Source organism: Priapulus caudatus, unplaced genomic scaffold, assembly GCF_000485595.1.
Source record: "Priapulus caudatus unplaced genomic scaffold, Priapulus_caudatus-5.0.1 Scaffold341, whole genome shotgun sequence".
In the NCBI taxonomy this organism is placed as follows: domain Eukaryota; kingdom Metazoa; phylum Priapulida; class Priapulimorpha; order Priapulimorphida; family Priapulidae; genus Priapulus; species Priapulus caudatus.
The window spans coordinates 240,903-247,929 of NW_014577402.1; the positions used below are offsets into that span (position 1 = coordinate 240,903).

General features: G+C 50.1%; 1 protein-coding gene across 1 annotated transcript in view; it reads right to left on the reverse strand.

Annotated features, from left to right (window-relative positions):
* The window catches only part of LOC106809271, a gene marked incomplete in the record, with an annotated part of 82,852 nt that extends 76,471 nt beyond the window's left edge, over positions 1 to 6,381 (reverse strand). Inside the window, 1 exon segment of the mRNA XM_014812283.1 lies at positions 6,064 to 6,381.
* Positions 6,382 to 7,027: the final 646 nt, after the last annotated feature.

Here is a 7,027-nt window from a genome sequence, read left to right on the forward strand (position 1 = left end):
TTGTGTGTGCGTGCGTGTGTATGCGTGCATGCGTGCATGCGTGCGTGTGTGCGTGCGCGCGCGTGTGTGTCTGTGTGTGTATGCCGCCCAGCTTCTATATCTATATGTGTTATACTAACTACTAACATCCACGTTACGTCGGGGTGGAGTATATAATAGTAATATTGACGTCGACGACCGTACACGGAACAATATACATGCATGCCTCCAAAATTAATTGTAAACTCTTCAAACTAACTAATCTAACTGGATTGTACGTGAACGCACGTATTTGAACGTAGTTACAAAAGTTGTCGGTTGAACTCGGCAAAGCGACGTGTACGTTTCTAAATGTAAAAACAAAGTGAAAAAAGAGTGTTATTCATTACTGCACGTTTACAGAGCAGTAACACTATCGGCTGACTCAACCATCCCGGAAGATTACCCGCGGACGAGGTCACGCCCCCTGGCGGCATCATGTTGTGTCTCCCGTCCTCATACATCACTCCATTCCCAGCAAATCTCTCATCACTTACATTGGGTTAATTCTTATGAGCATACATGAATTTAAAACACGCATTATTGCTACCAGATCGCAAGTGTTCGTTAGGAATCCAGCCAGTGTTTTAACTTTAGTTTCGTTCCACCCGCTACGCTTGCAACTGCATGACGTTACGCATGCAAATGCGACGTTGCCTCCGGTGCACGGCATGCAGTACAGATATAGATAGATATTTCTGATCGCCGCCGGTGGGTCAAAAGGTCACCGCGCCGACCGGAACACAGATCACAGCGCATTTCCGTCGAAAGGGAATTAAAATTCAAATACAAAAGCTTATTGCGTGGATAATACCAGATTATGCTTGCAAATTAGAATACAATACGAAAAGAAAACACGCCTCGGTTTGGCACGCCGCGCAGCGGGTGTGGAGTGAATGTGAACAGAGGGGGCGAGGGAAGGCCGTAGGCTATAGCACTATGACCGACACACATACGCGCGCGAGCGCGCGCACATGCACACACACACGCGCGCGCGCACACACACACTCACGCACACACACGCGCGCACACACGCACACACCACACACACATACACACAGAGAGAGAGAGAGAGAGAGAGAGAGAGAGAGAGAGAGAGAGAGAGAGATATCGGAGAATGAAATCTACAGTTGAAATGCAAGTCAACCTCGTGCGAACAGAGAGACAACCAGTGTATGCACATTCTTCGCAGCCTAGTTTCAGTCCACTCACTTATAGTATTTAGATAAACTATGGTCAGGCCATAACAGTTGGATTGAGTCTGTACGCTAGAGAGACATTTTAACTCAATTTCAAGTTCATTCTATATTTCTGTATATTTCATTTATATTCTAGTTTTATTAGCTCTCTACACGAAGTATATTCGTTAACGCAGAGCACCGCATTAAAAACTACCCTAAAGCATAAGAAGGTCCCACGGTTACAACTACCCCGAACACACGGTAAGGTCTCACGCTAGATAAAAAAACTACCCTGAACACACAGTAAGGTCCCACGGTAGAGAAAAACTACCATGAACACACAGTAAGGTCCCACGGTAGATAAAAAACTACCCTACGTCCCGCCGCTAGGAGCCAGTATCGCGATGATCTCATGCACATCCTACCACCCCCCCTCCCCAACTCGCTGCGCAACGATGAATCGTCTCTCCTAATTTCCTGTGAGTTTAAAAAAAATAATTACTATGCACATACACTTATTCGGCCGGCAGCGAAAGAGAAACCCGAAATCGGCCGACGACATGCATCCACGCCGGTGCGCGGATTTCCGGTCGGCGAACCGGAAGCGGAACAACGCATTCCTCGAGACGCGATTCTCGTCGCGGCAAGAATTTACTCGCGAGATGCCTCGGGACAAAAGTTGTGCTGAGTCACAGAGGAGACGCCGGGATAGCGCGGGGATGACGCTTTGTAAGACACCGGGGGATGAAATCAGCTGGGTGGATGAGCGAACGCCGATTGCTCATCGCTACCCAGAGCCGCTGCCACACCCAGGGTACAAACCCAGAGCCGCTGCCGTACCCAGGGTACTAACCAAGATGCGCTGCCACACCCAGGGTACTAGCCCAGAGCCGCTGCCGTACCCAGGTTACTAACCCCGAGCCGCTGCCACACCCAGGGTACTAGCTCAGAGCCGCTGCCGTACCCAGGTTACTAACCCCGAACCGCTGCCACACCTAGTGTACTAGCCCAGAGCCGCTGCCGTATCAAGGGTACTAGCCCAGAGCCGCTGCCACACCCAGGGTTCTAACCCAGAGCCGCTGCCCCACACAGGGTACGATAAACTACACTAACAATGCTGCTTTACTCTGTATCTCATACTTCTATGTGTTTTTTCTCCTGTTCTTTCTACTTAAACTAGAAGCCAAAAAAACAACGGTGAGAACCTGTGATAACGAAGCATCGCGACAGGCTATAAGGCCTACACAACATCCGCCCGTCGGCCGAACGCACCATAAATTCCTGCAGCCAGTCGAGCGGAAAACTCGACTGTCATAACAAACATTTTTTTAACAGCCGGCAGGGGCAATTAAAATATTTTCCGACACTCGACAGAGATTCACGGCGTAGTGTGTGCAGTAGCAGCAGCATGCAGCATGCAGCATGCAGCAGCGGGGGCAGTGTTGGGCTGTGAAAGCTGGGACGCGCCGCCGACCATGCATGCACGTAAGTGAAGACACGCGCCTATGCTGCGCGCGTGTGTGTTATCTGGTCTTCATTCAGACGGGCGGGAGGGGGGAGGACCATCTGTGCTCGCTCGCGGTGGTCGGCACGCGATGTGAGCTCTGTAGCCGACGTCGTGTGGTACGTCGGATTATACTGTCGCGTCACAGCTCCGTCAGAGCCTCGTGGAGCCGTCGCGGACGGCAACTCGCGCGATCTGCACCAGCGGGAACTGGTTACACACGCACACACGCACGCACGCATGCTCGCACGCGCACGCACGCCCGCGTACACGCTCGCACGCACTCACGCGCGCACGTACACACGCACATCATAGGCACTCACACGCGTGCGCACGTACACACGCACATCATAGGCACGCACGCACGCACGCACGCACGCACGCACGCACGTACGCGCGCACGTACGCACGCACACACACTACAGTCAAGCTCCGCTAACTAGCAAGATAGTATTTGGACACATCTCAGTAGTTAGCAGGCCTCTAGGATTCACGATTCCAACTTGGGATATAAATTCGATGTAGACGCCAGCCCCACCATCGTCCTCCTCCTCCTCCTCCTTCCTTGCCTCCCTCTGCCTTCCTCCCCTCCTCCTCTGCCTCCTCCTCTCCCCTCGCCTCTTTCCTCACTTCCTCTTCTTCTTCTTCTTCTTCTTCTTTTTCTTCCTCTTCTTCTTCCTCTTCTTCTTCTTTCTCCTCCTCCTCCTCCTCATTCCCCTCCTCCCAGCTTCATTATCAAAGAAGAATATTACACGTAAACTATCACCATTTTTTCTCTGCTATCCCGTTTCCCTTTGATTGATCTCCTAAATGCACACTCGAACAAAAAGCACCCCGAATCTCTTCTCTCTCGAGATCGAATATACATAATCATTAATACCAAATCGTGCTCAATAAATGACCCATATATCTATCCCATTGAATCGCGATAGCAACTGAATAACGGTGGATTTCATAAAGAGATACTCGCGCTCGCTCTACATACACACGGAGACAAGTTGTCTGGGCGTGCGGGACTGCTCTATGTGTAGCAAACGTAGAGAATGCAGCCTCTATATCCACGCTTATCCGCGCATGATCTCACACGCATCGCAACACATCATCAAAATTTCATCCGCCGCGTGAAGCTGCGGCGCATGCGCAGACGCGCGCGCGCAAGTGAGCAGCGAAGCATAGACGCGGTTGACTCATCGAGTGCGTGGTGCTCCGTGTTTTTTTCACTCATCCACTCGCGGTGGCTGCCACAGTGGGACGAAGCCCAGTTTTTTTCCACTCACCCTCGCTCCCCTCGCGTATCCGTTCGCCTCCACTCAAGGTGTAGTCACGAGCGGGATGAGAAGGAGGAGGATGAGGGGGAGGAGGGGGAGGGGAGTCTTCCTTCCCCGGGGGATGTCGGTAAACAGATTCGGCGGGAAGCTGGGCGTACGCGGAGAGATCGCCGGTCGGCAGAAATTAAGAGTGATTACGTTCATAAAGCATGCATGAAGACGCGCGTTTACGCGATCAGCGAAGGCAGACGGCAAATGCGCGGCGGATGACGGGAGAGAGGGGCGGTAAGCGGGGAGGTTGGTGGGGGTGGGAGGAAGGTAGAGGGTAGGTGGGGAGGGAAAGAGAGGAATGCTGATGGGGTGGGTGAAGCTAATGGGAAAAAGGAGGAAGGGGAAAAGAAGAGTGGGGGAAGAGGTGATGGAAGAGGAGGAGGCGAGGGAGGTGGAGGAAGATGAGGAGCATGAGGATGCGGAGGAGAAAAGAAGGAAGAAGAAAGAGCCTAGTTAAAATATGAGGCGGGAAGGAGAAAGAAGGTGGAGGCTGGCGACCGTAGAGAAAGAGATCAGTGGAGAGAGAAAGAAGGGAAGAATAGCAACAGGAGAATGTTGAATGAGAGAAGGCGATGCGGAGAGTGTGACGGAGAGGAGGAGGATATCTAGGAGAAGGTGAAGGCGCGTGAACGAACGGGGAGAGATAGCAAATCAGTTCACAGTGTGCGCGTATAGACACGTGAAAGACGGAATCACGCTCGCATGAAAAGCCCGTAGAGTAGCAGCGCAGTGGTGCATGCCACATCGCGCATCTTCACTAATGAGTGTTTGAGAGCCGGGATGAAGAAGCCATCCTGCCCGAGAGATGCGAAGGCTGAGGATCGTCGGCATAATGAGTAATAATCAGCGATAGCGACCGAAAAATTAGAATCACGATAATGACGATGACATATTAGCATCGATATTGCGGAAGATGTGCGCGCAAGATGGCAGCACGGGCGTGTAATGATGCGCACGGTGTTAATTGATCGCGGAATTAATTAAAAAAATGGCCCATCCTGGGATTAAAGCCCATTGTACGCGCGCCTACACGAGCGGTTTGATAACGTGTACACGCGTTTCTTAAAGCTTCCAATTAAGATTAGAATCACGTTGCGAACGCATAGAACTGAATGATGGCTTGGACATCACCGCATAGCTCTAGAACTATAGCTCTTCGCTCTGCCACACGCCTGTGGCAGAGCGAAGGGCTATAATTCTAGAGCTAATCGCCGCACTACTGTGGTCTTAGTACTGGTAAGGGAAGGGAATATTCATGCTGTACTCGTGGTCGTAGCTACGCCCTACAACGCCCGTATCACCATAGCGCTAAAGATCACGAGCTGAGGGAAACAACAGTGTTTACAGCGCGCACTCTCTGAAGCCGGGATTAATATTAGGTTACAAAGATGGAGGGCTTAAGCTTACATACACACACACAACACACACACACACACACACACACACACACACACACACACACACAGACTGCACCTGTGCCTGCATTTAGCAAGATAAGTATATAACACATAGTGTACATACGTTAGCACAGCAAATAAAGGTAAAGTTTTCCTTCATCCGTGTGAAATAGACGCCGCTGCCTACACAGGCCATTACTCTTCCGTTTGGTGTGCATCACCATCGCAGTATCTACACAAAGCTATTCCTTCCCTTATAACTATACCGACCAAACAGCACACGCGTTTAGATGCATACAGTATCTAAACAATAATACAAGATAGAGTAGAGTAGATAATACAAATCCAAAGAAAATTACTAATTACTCTATCGCTAATATAAGAAATACTTAGGCAAACGTAGACGTTGTTTGTAGAATTATGGTATTTCAACAGCTTTTTACGCACATATCAGATATGTTCTCTATGTAAATGACTGTATTCATGCAGTAGATGTACTTGTATTTGAATTAGATAAAGATATAATGATTCAACAACAACAACAACAACAACAACAACAATAATAATAATAAAAACAATAATAATAATAATAATAATAATAATAATAATAATAATAACAACAACACAAACGACTATAAACTCACCCTGGTCAGCACTGCTCGTGGGGATGATGCTGATGGAAGGTAGACCAGACGAGGTGCGGGGCACCCACGCGTTTCTGTACGTGCCCTGATTACGACTGCAGCCGCGCCAGCACCCCCCCTTACATCCACGCTGAGCTCGCGAAACAAGACCTCGTAAAGCGGAACTGCTCGACTACTGCTAAGCATCATCAACAAGCCGTTCGCACCTGGTAATAGACAAGTTTTCGCGCGAGTACAAAGCTAGGCCGGAGCAGTATAACGCTGTGCCGTCAGTTATCCACCGGCCGCCGCAGTAAATCCCGACCAAACAAGATAATCGAGCACGCAGCGTGCGTACATACGAAGCGAGCGGCGACAGGAGGATGCAATAATGAGTGGTGTAATCACACCGAGGAGAATGCTGTCTGTTAACAAAGCCGTGGGACAAGTCACCCGCGGCTGGCCATCACTCCCACTGCTGGTGTCCAGTCCGGATGAGCAAGCGTGGCCACGTAACGACAACCTGTTCCAGAAAGTCCGGGCAGTAAGTGCTTAGTGCGTGTAAGTCCCAGCAGTAAGTGCATAGTGCGTGTAAGTCCCAGCGTGTAAGTCCCAGCAGTAAGTGCTTAGTGCGTGTAAGTCCCAGCAGTAAGTGCATAGTGCGTGTAAGTCCCAGCGCAGTGCTTAGTCCAGTGCGTCCCAGCGTGCAAGTCCCAGCAGTAAGTGCTTAGTGCGTGTAAGTCCCAGCAGTAAGTGCTTAGTGCGTGTAAGTCCCAGCAGTAAGTGCTTAGTGCGTGTAAGTCCCAACAGTAAGTGCTTAGTGCGCGTAAGTCCCAGCGTGTAAGTGCTTAGCTTAGTGTGTCTCAGCGTGTAAGCGGTTATCTGCGCCTCGAACGTTCGAAACGACTCGGTTACTTATTGGTTGAGGATGTACGTGTACGCTTTTTATTACAGGGAGGGGTGTGTGTTAATAATCTCAAAGGAA